Source organism: Lithobates pipiens, unplaced genomic scaffold, assembly GCF_037356315.1.
Source record: "Lithobates pipiens isolate NorthernLeopardFrog02 unplaced genomic scaffold, aLitPip1_a1.2 Scaffold_25, whole genome shotgun sequence".
Lineage (NCBI taxonomy): Eukaryota > Metazoa > Chordata > Amphibia > Anura > Ranidae > Lithobates > Lithobates pipiens.
This window is the reverse complement of record NW_027507787.1, coordinates 95,758,551-95,775,553: the sequence shown is the minus strand read 5'-3', so window position 1 is coordinate 95,775,553 and position 17,003 is coordinate 95,758,551. Positions and strand designations below refer to the sequence as shown.

Below are 17,003 nucleotides of genomic sequence, written 5' to 3'. Positions count from 1 at the left end.
GCTAGCATGTTCCTGGACTTAATATCAAGGTTTCACAAATGAACACTTTCTGGAGAGAATATTTGTAAATTGGATATCTTGCAGTTTATCTACTCAGATGTTCTCTGGGTATCATTTTGAAATGGACATCATAACCAAGCACAAGCAATGCTTTTTAGCATTGCTTTTGAAAAGTTCTTCAAGTTTTATGATTCAAGTAAGCTATGTTTAAAATAGCATTTTTGCACAAGCCGGGACTTGAACCTGGGTCACAAGAATGGGAATCTTGCATGATACCCCTACACTACTGATGCCCTATTTGCTCTCATGTTAAGCTGCGTTTTTGAAATCTCAATACACAGACCTTTCGCTACAGGGTTGCATCTATGTGCCAGCCATGAATCAAACCAATGTCATGAGAATGGGAATCTTGCATGATACCCCTAATTATATGCAATTTGTGATGAAAACACAGGAAAGTGTCTCTTTTCAATGCTGCAAACCATGAACAGACGCATGTTTTTTTGCAAACCAGCTAGCATGTTCCTGGACTTCATTTCAAGGCTTCACAAATTAAACTTCCTGGACTTAATTAATAATCATGTTCCTGGACTTAATTTCAAGGTTTCACAAATGAACACTTTATGGAGAGAATATTTGTAAATTGGATGTCTGTTTTTTTGCAAACCAGCTAGCATGTTCCTGGACTTAATATCAAGGTTTCACAAATGAACACTTTCTGGAGAGAATATTTGTAAATTGGATATCTTGCAGTTTATCTACTCAGCTGTTCTCTGGGTATCATTTTGAAATGGACATCATAACCAAGCACAAGCAATGCTTTTTAGCATTGCTTTTGAAAAGTTCTTCAAGTTTTGTGATTCAAGTAAGCTATGTTTAAAATAGCATTTTTGCACCAGCCGGGACTTGAACCTGGGTCACAAGAATGGGAATCTTGCATGATACCCCTACACTACTGATGCCCTATTTGCTCTCATGTTAAGCTGCGTTTTTGAAATCTCAATACACAGACCTTTCGCTACAGGGTTGCATCTATGTGCCAGCCATGAATCAAACCAATGTCATGAGAATGGGAATCTTGCATGATACCCCTAATTATATGCAATTTGTGATGAAAACACAGGAAAGTGTCTCTTTTCAATGCTGCAAACCATGAACAGACGCATGTTTTTTTGCAAACCAGCTAGCATGTTCCTGGACTTAATTTCAAGGTTTCACAAATGAAACTTCCTGGACTTAATTAATAATTAATAATCATGTTCCTGGACTTAATTTCAAGGTTTCACAAATGAACACTTTCTGGAGAGAATATTTGTAAATTGGATATCTGTTTTTTTGCAAACCAGCTAGCGTGTTCCTGGACTTAATTTCAAGGTTTCATAAATGAACAATTCACAATTTGTGATTGCTTTTGAAAAGCTCTTCAAGTTTTGTGATTCAAGTAAGCTATGTTTAAAATAGCATTTTTGCACCAGCTGGGACTTGAACCCGGGTCACAAGAATGGGAATCTTGCATGATACCCCTACACTACTGGTGCCCTATTTGCTTTCATGTTAATCTGCCTTCTTGAAATCTCAATATACAGACCTTTCGCTACAGGGTTGCATCTATGTGCCAGCCATGAATCAAACCAATGTCATGAGAATGGGAATCTTGCATGATACCCCTAATTATATGCAATTTGTGATGAAAACACAGGAAAGTGTCTCTTTTCAATGCTGCAAACCATGAACAGACGCATGTTTTTTTGCAAACCAGCTAGCATGTTCCTGGACTTAATTTCAAGGTTTCACAAATGAAACTTCCTGGACTTAATTAGTAATTAATAATCATGTTCCTGGACTTAATTTCAAGGTTTCACAAATGAACACTTTCTGGAGAGAATATTTGTAAATTGGATATCTGTTTTTTTGCAAACCAGCTAGCGTGTTCCTGGACTTAATTTCAAGGTTTCACAAATGAACAATTCACAATTTGTGATTGCTTTTGAAAAGCTCTTCAAGTTTTGTGATTCAAGTAATCTATGTTTAAAATAGCATTTTTGCACCAGCCGGGACTTGAACCCGGGTCACAAGAATGGGAATCTTGCATGATACCCCTACACTACTAGTGCCCTATGTGCGCTCATGTTAAGCTGCTCTCTTGAAATCTCAATACACAGACCTTTCGCTACAGGGTTGCATCTATGTGCCAGCCATGAATCAAACCAATGTTATGAGAATGGGAATCTTGCATGATACCCCTAATTATATGCAATTTGTGATGAAAACACAGGAAAGTGTCTCTTTTCAATGCTGCAAACCATGAACAGACGCATGTTTTTTTGCAAACCAGCTAGCATGTTCCTGGACTTAATTTCAAGGTTTCACAAATGAACACTTTCTGGAGAGAATATTTGTAAATTGGATATCTTGCAGTTTATCTACTCAGCTGTTCTCTGGGTATCATTTTGAAATGGACATCATAACCAAGCACAAGCAATGCTTTTTAGCATTGCTTTTGAAAAGTTCTTTAAGTTTTGTGATTCAAGTTAGCTATGTTTAAAACAGCATTTTTGTGCCAGCCGGGATTCGAATCAAGGTCACAAGAATGGGAATCTTGCATGATACCCCTACACTACTGGTGCCCTATGTGCTTTCATGTTAAGCTGCGTTCTTGAAATCTCAATACACAGACCTTTCGCTACAGGGTTGGATCTATGTGCCAGCCAGGAATAAAACCAAGGTCACGAGAATGGGAAACTTGCATGATACCCCTAATTAAATGCAATTTGTTATGAAAACACAGGAAAGTGTCTCTTTTCAATGCTGCAAACCATGAACAGACGCATGTTTTTTTGCAAACCAGCTAGCATGTTCCTGGACTTAATTTCAAGGTTTCACAAATGAAACTTCCTGGACTTAATTAGTAAATAATAATCATGTTCCTGGACTTAATTTCAAGGTTTCACAAATGAACACTTTCTGGAGAGAATATTTGTAAATTGGATATCTGTTTTATTGCAAAGCAGCTAGCATGTTCCTGGACTTAATTTCAAGGTTTCACAATTGAACAATTCACAATTTGTGATTGCTTTTGAAAAGCTCTTCAAGTTTTGTGATTCAAGTAAGCTATGTTTAAAATAGCATTTTTGCACCAGCCGGGACTTGAACCCAGGTCACAAGAATGGGAATCTTGCATGATACCCCTACACTACTGGTGCCCTATTTGCTTACATGTTAATCTGCCTTCTTGAAATCTCAATATACAGACCTTTCGCTACAGGGTTGCATCTATGTGCCAGCCATGAATCAAACCAAGGTCATGAGAATGGGAATCTTGCATGATACCCCAAATTAAATCCAATTTGTTATGAAAACACAGGAAAGTGTCTATTTTCAATGCTGCAAACCATGAACAGACGCATGTTTTTTTGCAAACCAGCTAGCATGTTCCTGGACTTAATATCAAGGTTTCACAAATGAACACTTTCTGGAGAGAATATTTGTAAATTGGATATCTTGCAGTTTATCTACTCAGCTGTTCTCTGGGTATCATTTTGAAATGGACATCATAACCAAGCACAAGCAATGCTTTTTAGCATTGCTTTTGAAAAGTTCTTCAAGTTTTATGATTCAAGTAAGCTATGTTTAAAATAGCATTTTTGCACAAGCCGGGACTTGAACCTGGGTCACAAGAATGGGAATCTTGCATGATACCCCTACACTACTGATGCCCTATTTGCTCTCATGTTAAGCTGCGTTTTTGAAATCTCAATACACAGACCTTTCGCTACAGGGTTGCATCTATGTGCCAGCCATGAATCAAACCAATGTCATGAGAATGGGAATCTTGCATGATACCCCTAATTATATGCAATTTGTGATGAAAACACAGGAAAGTGTCTCTTTTCAATGCTGCAAACCATGAACAGACGCATGTTTTTTTGCAAACCAGCTAGCATGTTCCTGGACTTCATTTCAAGGTTTCACAAATTAAACTTCCTGGACTTAATTAATAATCATGTTCCTGGACTTAATTTCAAGGTTTCACAAATGAACACTTTATGGAGAGAATATTTGTAAATTGGATGTCTGTTTTTTTGCAAACCAGCTAGCATGTTCCTGGACTTAATTTCAAGGTTTCACAAATGAACACTTTCTGGAGAGAATATTTGTAAATTGGATATCTTGCAGTTTATCTACTCAGCTGTTCTCTGGGTATCATTTTGAAATGGACATCATAACCAAGCACAAGCAATGCTTTTTAGCATTGCTTTTGAAAAGCTCTTCAAGTTTTGTGATTCAAGTAAGCTATGTTTAAAATAGCATTTTTGCACCAGCCGGGACTTGAACCCGGGTCACAAGAATGGGAATCTTGCATGAAACACCTACACTACCGGTGCCCTATTTGCTTTCATGTTAATCTGCCTTCTTGAAATCTCAATATACAAACCTTTCGTTACAGGGTTGCATCTATGTGCCAGCCATGAATCAAACCAATGTTATGAGAATGGGAATCTTGCATGATACCCCTAATTATATGCAATTTGTGATGAAAACACAGGAAAGTGTCTCTTTTCAATGCTGCAAACCATGAACAGACGCATGTTTTTTTGCAAACCAGCTAGCATGTTCCTGGACTTAATTTCAATGTTTCACAAATGAACACTTTCTGGAGAGAATATTTGTAAATTGGATATCTTGCAGTTTATCTACTCAGATGTTCTCTGGGTATCATTTTGAAATGGACATCATAACCAAGCACAAGCAATGCTTTTTAGCATTGCTTTTGAAAAGCTCTTCAAGTTTTGTGATTCAAGTAAGCTATGTTTAAAATAGCATTTTTGCACCAGCCGGGACTTGAACCCGGGTCACAAGAATGGGAATCTTGCATGAAACACCTACACTACCGGTGCCCTATTTGCTTTCATGTTAATTTGCTTTCTTGAAATCTCAATATACAGACCTTTCGTTACAGGGTTGCATCTATGTGCCAGCCATGAATCAAACCAATGTCATGAGAATGGGAATCTTGCATGATACCCCTAATTATATGCAATTTGTGATGAAAACACAGGAAAGTGTCTCTTTTCAATGCTGCAAACCATGAACAGACGCATGTTTTTTTGCAAACCAGCTAGCATGTTCCTGGACTTAATTTCAAGGTTTCACAAATGAAACTTCCTGGACTTAATTAGTAATTAATAATCATGTTCCTGGACTTAATTTCAAGGTTTCACAAATGAACACTTACTGGAGAGAATATTTGTAAATTGGATATCTGTTTTTTTGCAAACCAGCTAGCATGTTCCTGGACTTAATTTCAAGGTTTCACAAATGAACACTTTCTGGAGAGAATATTTGTAAATTGGATATCTTGCAGTTTATCTACTCAGCTGTTCTCTGGGTATCATTTTGAAATGGACATCATAACCAAGCACAAGCAATGCTTTTTAGCATTGCTTTTGAAAAGCTCTTCAAGTTTTGTGATTCAAGTAAGCTATGTTTAAAATAGCATTTTTGCACCAGCCGGGACTTGAACCCGGGTCACAAGAATGGGAATCTTGCATGATACCCCTACACTACTGGTGCCCTATGTGTGCACATGTTAATCTGCCTTCTTGAAATCTCAATATGCAGACCTTTCGCTACAGGGTTGGATCTATGTGCCAGCCATGAATCAAACCAATGTTATGAGAATGGGAATCTTGCATGATACCCCTAATTATATGCAATTTGTGATGAAAACACAGGAAAGTGTCTCTTTTCAATGCTGCAAACCATGAACAGACGCATGTTTTTTTGCAAACCAGCTAGCATGTTCCTGGACTTAATTTCAAGGTTTCACAAATGAACACTTTCTGGAGAGAATATTTGTAAATTGGATATCTTGCAGTTTATCTACTCAGCTGTTCTCAGGGTATCATTTTGAAATGGACATCATAACCAAGCACAAGCAATGCTTTTTAGCATTGCTTTTGAAAAGTTCTTTAAGTTTTGTGATTCAAGTTAGCTATGTTTAAAACAGCATTTTTGTGCCAGCCGGGATTCGAATCAAGGTCACAAGAATGGGAATCTTGCATGATACCCCTACACTACTGGTGCCCTATGTGCTTTCATGTTAAGCTGCGTTCTTGAAATCTCAATACACAGACCTTTCGCTACAGGGTTGGATCTATGTGCCAGCCAGGAATAAAACCAAGGTCACGAGAATGGGAAACTTGCATGATACCCCTAATTAAATGCAATTTGTTATGAAAACACAGGAAAGTGTCTCTTTTCAATGCTGCAAACCATGAACAGACGCATGTTTTTTTGCAAACCAGCTAGCATGTTCCTGGACTTAATTTCAAGGTTTCACAAATGAAACTTCCTGGACTTAATTAGTAAATAATAATCATGTTCCTGGACTTAATTTCAAGGTTTCACAAATGAACACTTTCTGGAGAGAATATTTGTAAATTGGTTATCTGTTTTATTGCAAAGCAGCTAGCATGTTCCTGGACTTAATTTCAAGGTTTCACAATTGAACAATTCACAATTTGTGATTGCTTTTGAAAAGCTCTTCAAGTTTTGTGATTCAAGTAAGCTATGTTTAAAATAGCATTTTTGCACCAGCCGGGACTTGAACCTGGGTCACAAGAATGGGAATCTTGCATGATACCCCTACACTACTGGTGCCCTATTTGCTTACATGTTAATCTGCCTTCTTGAAATCTCAATATACAGACCTTTCGCTACAGGGTTGCATCTATGTGCCAGCCATGAATCAAACCAAGGTCATGAGAATGGGAATCTTGCATGATACCCCAAATTAAATCCAATTTGTTATGAAAACACAGGAAAGTGTCTATTTTCAATGCTGCAAACCATGAACAGACGCATGTTTTTTTGCAAACCAGCTAGCATGTTCCTGGACTTAATATCAAGGTTTCACAAATGAACACTTTCTGGAGAGAATATTTGTAAATTGGATATCTTGCAGTTTATCTACTCAGCTGTTCTCTGGGTATCATTTTGAAATGGACATCATAACCAAGCACAAGCAATGCTTTTTAGCATTGCTTTTGAAAAGTTCTTCAAGTTTTATGATTCAAGTAAGCTATGTTTAAAATAGCATTTTTGCACAAGCCGGGACTTGAACCTGGGTCACAAGAATGGGAATCTTGCATGATACCCCTACACTACTGATGCCCTATTTGCTCTCATGTTAAGCTGCGTTTTTGAAATCTCAATACACAGACCTTTCGCTACAGGGTTGCATCTATGTGCCAGCCATGAATCAAACCAATGTCATGAGAATGGGAATCTTGCATGATACCCCTAATTATATGCAATTTGTGATGAAAACACAGGAAAGTGTCTCTTTTCAATGCTGCAAACCATGAACAGACGCATGTTTTTTTGCAAACCAGCTAGCATGTTCCTGGACTTCATTTCAAGGCTTCACAAATTAAACTTCCTGGACTTAATTAATAATCATGTTCCTGGACTTAATTTCAAGGTTTCACAAATGAACACTTTATGGAGAGAATATTTGTAAATTGGATGTCTGTTTTTTTGCAAACCAGCTAGCATGTTCCTGGACTTAATATCAAGGTTTCACAAATGAACACTTTCTGGAGAGAATATTTGTAAATTGGATATCTTGCAGTTTATCTACTCAGCTGTTCTCTGGGTATCATTTTGAAATGGACATCATAACCAAGCACAAGCAATGCTTTTTAGCATTGCTTTTGAAAAGTTCTTCAAGTTTTGTGATTCAAGTAAGCTATGTTTAAAATAGCATTTTTGCACCAGCCGGGACTTGAACCTGGGTCACAAGAATGGGAATCTTGCATGATACCCCTACACTACTGATGCCCTATTTGCTCTCATGTTAAGCTGCGTTTTTGAAATCTCAATACACAGACCTTTCGCTACAGGGTTGCATCTATGTGCCAGCCATGAATCAAACCAATGTCATGAGAATGGGAATCTTGCATGATACCCCTAATTATATGCAATTTGTGATGAAAACACAGGAAAGTGTCTCTTTTCAATGCTGCAAACCATGAACAGACGCATGTTTTTTTGCAAACCAGCTAGCATGTTCCTGGACTTAATTTCAAGGTTTCACAAATGAAACTTCCTGGACTTAATTAATAATTAATAATCATGTTCCTGGACTTAATTTCAAGGTTTCACAAATGAACACTTTCTGGAGAGAATATTTGTAAATTGGATATCTGTTTTTTTGCAAACCAGCTAGCGTGTTCCTGGACTTAATTTCAAGGTTTCATAAATGAACAATTCACAATTTGTGATTGCTTTTGAAAAGCTCTTCAAGTTTTGTGATTCAAGTAAGCTATGTTTAAAATAGCATTTTTGCACCAGCTGGGACTTGAACCCGGGTCACAAGAATGGGAATCTTGCATGATACCCCTACACTACTGGTGCCCTATTTGCTTTCATGTTAATCTGCCTTCTTGAAATCTCAATATACAGACCTTTCGCTACAGGGTTGCATCTATGTGCCAGCCATGAATCAAACCAATGTCATGAGAATGGGAATCTTGCATGATACCCCTAATTATATGCAATTTGTGATGAAAACACAGGAAAGTGTCTCTTTTCAATGCTGCAAACCATGAACAGACGCATGTTTTTTTGCAAACCAGCTAGCATGTTCCTGGACTTAATTTCAAGGTTTCACAAATGAAACTTCCTGGACTTAATTAGTAATTAATAATCATGTTCCTGGACTTAATTTCAAGGTTTCACAAATGAACACTTTCTGGAGAGAATATTTGTAAATTGGATATCTGTTTTTTTGCAAACCAGCTAGCGTGTTCCTGGACTTAATTTCAAGGTTTCACAAATGAACAATTCACAATTTGTGATTGCTTTTGAAAAGCTCTTCAAGTTTTGTGATTCAAGTAATCTATGTTTAAAATAGCATTTTTGCACCAGCCGGGACTTGAACCCGGGTCACAAGAATGGGAATCTTGCATGATACCCCTACACTACTAGTGCCCTATGTGCGCTCATGTTAAGCTGCTTTCTTGAAATCTCAATACACAGACCTTTCGCTACAGGGTTGCATCTATGTGCCAGCCATGAATCAAACCAATGTCATGAGAATGGGAATCTTGCATGATACCCCTAATTAAATGCAATTTGTTATGAAAACACAGGAAAGTGTCTATTTTCAATGCTGCAAACCATGAACAGACTCATGTTTTTTTGCAAACCAGCTAGCATGTTCCTGGACTTAATTTCAAGGTTTCACAAATGAACACTTTCTGGAGAGAATATTTGTATATTGGATATCTTGCAGTTTATCTACTCAGCTGTTCTTTGGGTATCATTTTGAAATGGACATCATAACCAAGCACAAGCAATGCTTTTTAGCATTGCTTTTGAAAAGTTCTTTAAGTTTTGTGATTCAAGTTAGCTATGTTTAAAACAGCATTTTTGTGCCAGCCGGGATTCGAATCAAGGTCACAAGAATGGGAATCTTGCATGATACCCCTACACTACTGGTGCCCTATGTGCTTTCATGTTAAGCTGCGTTCTTGAAATCTCAATACACAGACCTTTCGCTACAGGGTTGGATCTATGTGCCAGCCAGGAATAAAACCAAGGTCACGAGAATGGGAAACTTGCATGATACCCCTAATTAAATGCAATTTGTTATGAAAACACAGGAAAGTGTCTCTTTTCAATGCTGCAAACCATGAACAGACGCATGTTTTTTTGCAAACCAGCTAGCATGTTCCTGGACTTAATTTCAAGGTTTCACAAATGAAACTTCCTGGACTTAATTAGTAAATAATAATCATGTTCCTGGACTTAATTTCAAGGTTTCACAAATGAACACTTTCTGGAGAGAATATTTGTAAATTGGATATCTGTTTTATTGCAAAGCAGCTAGCATGTTCCTGGACTTAATTTCAAGGTTTCACAATTGAACAATTCACAATTTGTGATTGCTTTTGAAAAGCTCTTCAAGTTTTGTGATTCAAGTAAGCTATGTTTAAAATAGCATTTTTGCACCAGCCGGGACTTGAACCCAGGTCACAAGAATGGGAATCTTGCATGATACCCCTACACTACTGGTGCCCTATTTGCTTACATGTTAATCTGCCTTCTTGAAATCTCAATATACAGACCTTTCGCTACAGGGTTGCATCTATGTGCCAGCCATGAATCAAACCAAGGTCATGAGAATGGGAATCTTGCATGATACCCCAAATTAAATCCAATTTGTTATGAAAACACAGGAAAGTGTCTATTTTCAATGCTGCAAACCATGAACAGACGCATGTTTTTTTGCAAACCAGCTAGCATGTTCCTGGACTTAATATCAAGGTTTCACAAATGAACACTTTCTGGAGAGAATATTTGTAAATTGGATATCTTGCAGTTTATCTACTCAGCTGTTCTCTGGGTATCATTTTGAAATGGACATCATAACCAAGCACAAGCAATGCTTTTTAGCATTGCTTTTGAAAAGTTCTTCAAGTTTTATGATTCAAGTAAGCTATGTTTAAAATAGCATTTTTGCACAAGCCGGGACTTGAACCTGGGTCACAAGAATGGGAATCTTGCATGATACCCCTACACTACTGATGCCCTATTTGCTCTCATGTTAAGCTGTGTTTTTGAAATCTCAATACACAGACCTTTCGCTACAGGGTTGCATCTATGTGCCAGCCATGAATCAAACCAATGTCATGAGAATGGGAATCTTGCATGATACCCCTAATTATATGCAATTTGTGATGAAAACACAGGAAAGTGTCTCTTTTCAATGCTGCAAACCATGAACAGACGCATGTTTTTTTGCAAACCAGCTAGCATGTTCCTGGACTTCATTTCAAGGTTTCACAAATTAAACTTCCTGGACTTAATTAATAATCATGTTCCTGGACTTAATTTCAAGGTTTCACAAATGAACACTTTATGGAGAGAATATTTGTAAATTGGATGTCTGTTTTTTTGCAAACCAGCTAGCATGTTCCTGGACTTAATTTCAAGGTTTCACAAATGAACACTTTCTGGAGAGAATATTTGTAAATTGGATATCTTGCAGTTTATCTACTCAGCTGTTCTCTGGGTATCATTTTGAAATGGACATCATAACCAAGCACAAGCAATGCTTTTTAGCATTGCTTTTGAAAAGCTCTTCAAGTTTTGTGATTCAAGTAAGCTATGTTTAAAATAGCATTTTTGCACCAGCCGGGACTTGAACCCGGGTCACAAGAATGGGAATCTTGCATGAAACACCTACACTACCGGTGCCCTATTTGCTTTCATGTTAATCTGCCTTCTTGAAATCTCAATATACAAACCTTTCGTTACAGGGTTGCATCTATGTGCCAGCCATGAATCAAACCAATGTTATGAGAATGGGAATCTTGCATGATACCCCTAATTATATGCAATTTGTGATGAAAACACAGGAAAGTGTCTCTTTTCAATGCTGCAAACCATGAACAGACGCATGTTTTTTTGCAAACCAGCTAGCATGTTCCTGGACTTAATTTCAATGTTTCACAAATGAACACTTTCTGGAGAGAATATTTGTAAATTGGATATCTTGCAGTTTATCTACTCAGATGTTCTCTGGGTATCATTTTGAAATGGACATCATAACCAAGCACAAGCAATGCTTTTTAGCATTGCTTTTGAAAAGCTCTTCAAGTTTTGTGATTCAAGTAAGCTATGTTTAAAATAGCATTTTTGCACCAGCCGGGACTTGAACCCGGGTCACAAGAATGGGAATCTTGCATGAAACACCTACACTACCGGTGCCCTATTTGCTTTCATGTTAATTTGCTTTCTTGAAATCTCAATATACAGACCTTTCGTTACAGGGTTGCATCTATGTGCCAGCCATGAATCAAACCAATGTCATGAGAATGGGAATCTTGCATGATACCCCTAATTATATGCAATTTGTGATGAAAACACAGGAAAGTGTCTCTTTTCAATGCTGCAAACCATGAACAGACGCATGTTTTTTTGCAAACCAGCTAGCATGTTCCTGGACTTAATTTCAAGGTTTCACAAATGAAACTTCCTGGACTTAATTAGTAATTAATAATCATGTTCCTGGACTTAATTTCAAGGTTTCACAAATGAACACTTACTGGAGAGAATATTTGTAAATTGGATATCTGTTTTTTTGCAAACCAGCTAGCATGTTCCTGGACTTAATTTCAAGGTTTCACAATTGAACAATTCACAATTTGTGATTGCTTTTGAAAAGCTCTTCAAGTTTTGTGATTCAAGTAAGCTATGTTTAAAATAGCATTTTTGCTCCAGCCGGGACTTGAACCTGGGTCACAAGAATGGGAATCTTGCATGATACCCCTACACTACTGATGCCCTATTTGCTTTCATGTTAATCTGCCTTCTTGAAATCTCAATATACAGACCTTTCGATACAGGGTTGCATGTATGTGCCAGCCATGAATCAAACCAAGGTCATGAGAATGGGAATCTTGCATGATACCCCTAATTAAATGCAATTTGTTATGAAAACACAGGAAAGTGTCTATTTTCAATGCTGCAAACCATGAACAGACGCATGTTTTTTTGCAAACCAGCTAGCATGTTCCTGGACTTAATATCAAGGTTTCACAAATGAACACTTTCTGGAGAGAATATTTGTAAATTGGATATCTTGCAGTTTATCTACTCAGCTGTTCTCTGGGTATCATTTTGAAATGGACATCATAACCAAGCACAAGCAATGCTTTTTAGCATTGCTTTTGAAAAGTTCTTCAAGTTTTATGATTCAAGTAAGCTATGTTTAAAATAGCATTTTTGCACAAGCCGGGACTTGAACCTGGGTCACAAGAATGGGAATCTTGCATGATACTCCTACACTACTGATGCCCTATTTGCGCTCATGTTAAGCTGCGTTTTTGAAATCTCAATACACAGACCTTTCGCTACAGGGTTGCATCTATGTGCCAGCCATGAATCAAACCAATGTCATGAGAATGGGAATCTGGCATGATACCCCTAATTATATGCAATTTGTGATGAAAACACAGGAAAGTGTCTCTTTTCAATGCTGCAAACCATGAACAGACGCATGTTTTTTTGCAAACCAGCTAGCATGTTCCTGGACTTAATTTCAAGGTTTCACAAATGAAACTTCCTTGACTTAATTAGTAATTAATAATCATGTTCCTGGACTTAATTTCAAGGTTTCACAAATGAACACTTTCTGGAGAGAATATTTGTAAATTGGATATCTGTTTTTTTGCAAACCAGCTAGCATGTTCCTGGACTTAATTTCAAGGTTTCACAATTGAACAATTCACAATTTGTGATTGCTTTTGAAAAGCTCTTGAAGTTTTGTGATTCAAGTAAGCTATGTTTAAAATAGCATTTTTGCACCAGCCGGGACTTGAACCTGGGTCACAAGAATGGGAATCTTGCATGATACCCCTACACTACTGGTGCCCTATTTGCTTTCATGTTAATCTGCCTTCTTGAAATCTCAATATACAGACCTTTCGCTACAGGGTTGCATGTATGTGCCAGCCATGAATCAAACCAAGGTCATGAGAATGGGAATCTTGCATGATACCCCTAATTAAATGCAATTTGTTATGAAAACACAGGAAAGTGTCTATTTTCAATGCTGCAAACCATGAACAGACGCATGTTTTTTTGCAAACCAGCTAGCATGTTCCTGGACTTAATATCAAGGTTTCACAAATGAACACTTTCTGGAGAGAATATTTGTAAATTGGATGTCTGTTTTTTTGCAAACCAGCTAGCATGTTCCTGGACTTAATTTCAAGGTTTCACAAATTAACACTTTCTGGAGAGAATATTTGTAAATTGGATATCTTGCAGTTTATCTACTCAGCTGTTCTCTGGGTATCATTTTGAAATGGACATCATAACCAAGCACAAGCAATGCTTTTTAGCATTGCTTTTAAAAAGCTCTTGAAGTTTTGTGATTCAAGTAAGCTATGTTTAAAATAGCATTTTTGCACCAGCCGGGACTTGAACCTGGGTCACAAGAATGGGAATCTTGCATGATACCCCTACACTACTGGTGCCCTATTTACTTTCATGTTAATCTGCCTTCTTGAAATCTCAATATACAGACCTTTCGCTACAGGGTTGCATGTATGTGCCAGCCATGAATCAAACCAATGTCATGAGAATGGGAATCTTGCATGATACCCCTAATTATATGCAATTTGTGATGAAAACACAGGAAAGTGTCTCTTTTCAATGCTGCAAACCATGAACAGACGCATGTTTTTTTGCAAACCAGCTAGCATGTTCCTGGACTTCATTTCAAGGTTTCACAAATTAAACTTCCTGGACTTAATTAATAATCATGTTCCTGGACTTAATTTCAAGGTTTCACAAATGAACACTTTATGGAGAGAATATTTGTAAATTGGATGTCTGTTTTTTTGCAAACCAGCTAGCATGTTCCTGGACTTAATTTCAAGGTTTCACAAATGAACACTTTCTGGAGAGAATATTTGTAAATTGGATATCTTGCAGTTTATCTACTCAGCTGTTCTCTGGGTATCATTTTGAAATGGACATCATAACCAAGCACAAGCAATGCTTTTTAGCATTGCTTTTGAAAAGCTCTTCAAGTTTTGTGATGCAAGTAAGCTATGTTTAAAATAGCATTTTTGCACCAGCCGGGACTTGAACCCGGGTCACAAGAATGGGAATCTTGCATGAAACACCTACACTACCGGTGCCCTATTTGCTTTCATGTTAATCTGCCTTCTTGAAATCTCAATATACAAACCTTTCGTTACAGGGTTGCATCTATGTGCCAGCCATGAATCAAACCAATGTTATGAGAATAGGAATCTTGCATGATACCCCTAATTATATGCAATTTGTGATGAAAACACAGGAAAGTGTCTCTTTTCAATGCTGCAAACCATGAACAGACGCATGTTTTTTTGCAAACCAGCTAGCATGTTCCTGGACTTAATTTCAATGTTTCACAAATGAACACTTTCTGGAGAGAATATTTGTAAATTGGATATCTTGCAGTTTATCTACTCAGATGTTCTCTGGGTATCATTTTGAAATGGACATCATAACCAAGCACAAGCAATGCTTTTTAGCATTGCTTTTGAAAAGCTCTTCAAGTTTTGTGATTCAAGTAAGCTATGTTTAAAATAGCATTTTTGCACCAGCTGGGACTTGAACCCGGGTCACAAGAATGGGAATCTTGCATGAAACACCTACACTACCGGTGCCCTATTTGCTTTCATGTTAATTTGCTTTCTTGAAATCTCAATATACAGACCTTTCGTTACAGGGTTGCATCTATGTGCCAGCCATGAATCAAACCAATGTCATGAGAATGGGAATCTTGCATGATACCCCTAATTATATGCAATTTGTGATGAAAACACAGGAAAGTGTCTCTTTTCAATGCTGCAAACCATGAACAGACGCATGTTTTTTTGCAAACCAGCTAGCATGTTCCTGGACTTAATTTCAAGGTTTCACAAATGAAACTTCCTGGACTTAATTAGTAATTAATAATCATGTTCCTGGACTTAATTTCAAGGTTTCACAAATGAACACTTACTGGAGAGAATATTTGTAAATTGGATATCTGTTTTTTTGCAAACCAGCTAGCATGTTCCTGGACTTAATTTCAAGGTTTCACAATTGAACAATTCACAATTTGTGATTGCTTTTGAAAAGCTCTTCAAGTTTTGTGATTCAAGTAAGCTATGTTTAAAATAGCATTTTTGCTCCAGCCGGGACTTGAACATGGGTCACAAGAATGGGAATCTTGCATGATACCCCTACACTACTGATGCCCTATTTGCTTTCATGTTAATCTGCCTTCTTGAAATCTCAATATACAGACCTTTCGATACAGGGTTGCATGTATGTGCCAGCCATGAATCAAACCAAGGTCATGAGAATGGGAATCTTGCATGATACCCCTAATTAAATGCAATTTGTTATGAAAACACAGGAAAGTGTCTATTTTCAATGCTGCAAACCATGAACAGACGCATGTTTTTTTGCAAACCAGCTAGCATGTTCCTGGACTTAATATCAAGGTTTCACAAATGAACACTTTCTGGAGAGAATATTTGTAAATTGGATATCTTGCAGTTTATCTACTCAGCTGTTCTCTGGGTATCATTTTGAAATGGACATCATAACCAAGCACAAGCAATGCTTTTTAGCATTGCTTTTGAAAAGTTCTTCAAGTTTTATGATTCAAGTAAGCTATGTTTAAAATAGCATTTTTGCACAAGCCGGGACTTGAACCTGGGTCACAAGAATGGGAATCTTGCATGATACTCCTACACTACTGATGCCCTATTTGCGCTCATGTTAAGCTGCGTTTTTGAAATCTCAATACACAGACCTTTCGCTACAGGGTTGCATCTATGTGCCAGCCATGAATCAAACCAATGTCATGAGAATGGGAATCTTGCATGATACCCCTAATTATATGCAATTTGTGATGAAAACACAGGAAAGTGTCTCTTTTCAATGCTGCAAACCATGAACAGACGCATGTTTTTTTGCAAACCAGCTAGCATGTTCCTGGACTTAATTTCAAGGTTTCACAAATGAAACTTCCTTGACTTAATTAGTAATTAATAATCATGTTCCTGGACTTAATTTCAAGGTTTCACAAATGAACACTTTCTGGAGAGAATATTTGTAAATTGGATATCTGTTTTTTTGCAAACCAGCTAGCATGTTCCTGGACTTAATTTCAAGGTTTCACAATTGAACAATTCACAATTTGTGATTGCTTTTGAAAAGCTCTTGAAGTTTTGTGATTCAAGTAAGCTATGTTTAAAATAGCATTTTTGCACCAGCCGGGACTTGAACCTGGGTCACAAGAATGGGAATCTTGCATGATACCCCTACACTACTGGTGCCCTATTTGCTTTCATGTTAATCTGCCTTCTTGAAATCTCAATATACAGACCTTTCGCTACAGGGTTGCATGTATGTGCCAGCCATGAATCAAACCAAGGTCA

The 17,003-nt window shown here is 37.4% G+C and overlaps 18 non-coding genes across 18 annotated transcripts; all 18 read right to left on the bottom strand.

The window, feature by feature from the left end:
* Window positions 1–891: 891 nt before the first annotated feature.
* Window positions 892–962, bottom strand: TRNAG-CCC (transfer RNA glycine (anticodon CCC)). The gene has a single exon. It is a non-coding gene; the product is annotated as a tRNA-Gly (tRNA).
* Window positions 963–1,467: 505 nt separating this feature from the next.
* TRNAG-CCC (transfer RNA glycine (anticodon CCC)) lies at window positions 1,468–1,538 on the bottom strand. Its single transcript has one exon. It is a non-coding gene; the product is annotated as a tRNA-Gly (tRNA).
* A 505-nt stretch (window positions 1,539–2,043) lies between these two features.
* On the bottom strand, window positions 2,044–2,114 carry TRNAG-CCC (transfer RNA glycine (anticodon CCC)). Its single transcript has one exon. It is a non-coding gene; the product is annotated as a tRNA-Gly (tRNA).
* Window positions 2,115–3,132: 1,018 nt separating this feature from the next.
* On the bottom strand, window positions 3,133–3,203 carry TRNAG-CCC (transfer RNA glycine (anticodon CCC)). The gene has a single exon. It is a non-coding gene; the product is annotated as a tRNA-Gly (tRNA).
* A 1,111-nt stretch (window positions 3,204–4,314) lies between these two features.
* On the bottom strand, window positions 4,315–4,385 carry TRNAG-CCC (transfer RNA glycine (anticodon CCC)). Its single transcript has one exon. It is a non-coding gene; the product is annotated as a tRNA-Gly (tRNA).
* Window positions 4,386–4,827: 442 nt separating this feature from the next.
* TRNAG-CCC (transfer RNA glycine (anticodon CCC)) lies at window positions 4,828–4,898 on the bottom strand. Its single transcript has one exon. It is a non-coding gene; the product is annotated as a tRNA-Gly (tRNA).
* A 605-nt stretch (window positions 4,899–5,503) lies between these two features.
* TRNAG-CCC (transfer RNA glycine (anticodon CCC)) lies at window positions 5,504–5,574 on the bottom strand. The gene has a single exon. It is a non-coding gene; the product is annotated as a tRNA-Gly (tRNA).
* A 1,018-nt stretch (window positions 5,575–6,592) lies between these two features.
* Window positions 6,593–6,663, bottom strand: TRNAG-CCC (transfer RNA glycine (anticodon CCC)). Its single transcript has one exon. It is a non-coding gene; the product is annotated as a tRNA-Gly (tRNA).
* A 1,111-nt stretch (window positions 6,664–7,774) lies between these two features.
* On the bottom strand, window positions 7,775–7,845 carry TRNAG-CCC (transfer RNA glycine (anticodon CCC)). Its single transcript has one exon. It is a non-coding gene; the product is annotated as a tRNA-Gly (tRNA).
* A 505-nt stretch (window positions 7,846–8,350) lies between these two features.
* TRNAG-CCC (transfer RNA glycine (anticodon CCC)) lies at window positions 8,351–8,421 on the bottom strand. Its single transcript has one exon. It is a non-coding gene; the product is annotated as a tRNA-Gly (tRNA).
* Window positions 8,422–8,926: 505 nt separating this feature from the next.
* Window positions 8,927–8,997, bottom strand: TRNAG-CCC (transfer RNA glycine (anticodon CCC)). The gene has a single exon. It is a non-coding gene; the product is annotated as a tRNA-Gly (tRNA).
* A 1,018-nt stretch (window positions 8,998–10,015) lies between these two features.
* On the bottom strand, window positions 10,016–10,086 carry TRNAG-CCC (transfer RNA glycine (anticodon CCC)). The gene has a single exon. It is a non-coding gene; the product is annotated as a tRNA-Gly (tRNA).
* A 1,111-nt stretch (window positions 10,087–11,197) lies between these two features.
* On the bottom strand, window positions 11,198–11,268 carry TRNAG-CCC (transfer RNA glycine (anticodon CCC)). Its single transcript has one exon. It is a non-coding gene; the product is annotated as a tRNA-Gly (tRNA).
* A 442-nt stretch (window positions 11,269–11,710) lies between these two features.
* TRNAG-CCC (transfer RNA glycine (anticodon CCC)) lies at window positions 11,711–11,781 on the bottom strand. The gene has a single exon. It is a non-coding gene; the product is annotated as a tRNA-Gly (tRNA).
* Window positions 11,782–13,375: 1,594 nt separating this feature from the next.
* On the bottom strand, window positions 13,376–13,446 carry TRNAG-CCC (transfer RNA glycine (anticodon CCC)). Its single transcript has one exon. It is a non-coding gene; the product is annotated as a tRNA-Gly (tRNA).
* Window positions 13,447–13,983: 537 nt separating this feature from the next.
* Window positions 13,984–14,054, bottom strand: TRNAG-CCC (transfer RNA glycine (anticodon CCC)). The gene has a single exon. It is a non-coding gene; the product is annotated as a tRNA-Gly (tRNA).
* A 598-nt stretch (window positions 14,055–14,652) lies between these two features.
* TRNAG-CCC (transfer RNA glycine (anticodon CCC)) lies at window positions 14,653–14,723 on the bottom strand. Its single transcript has one exon. It is a non-coding gene; the product is annotated as a tRNA-Gly (tRNA).
* Window positions 14,724–16,830: 2,107 nt separating this feature from the next.
* Window positions 16,831–16,901, bottom strand: TRNAG-CCC (transfer RNA glycine (anticodon CCC)). Its single transcript has one exon. It is a non-coding gene; the product is annotated as a tRNA-Gly (tRNA).
* Window positions 16,902–17,003: the final 102 nt, after the last annotated feature.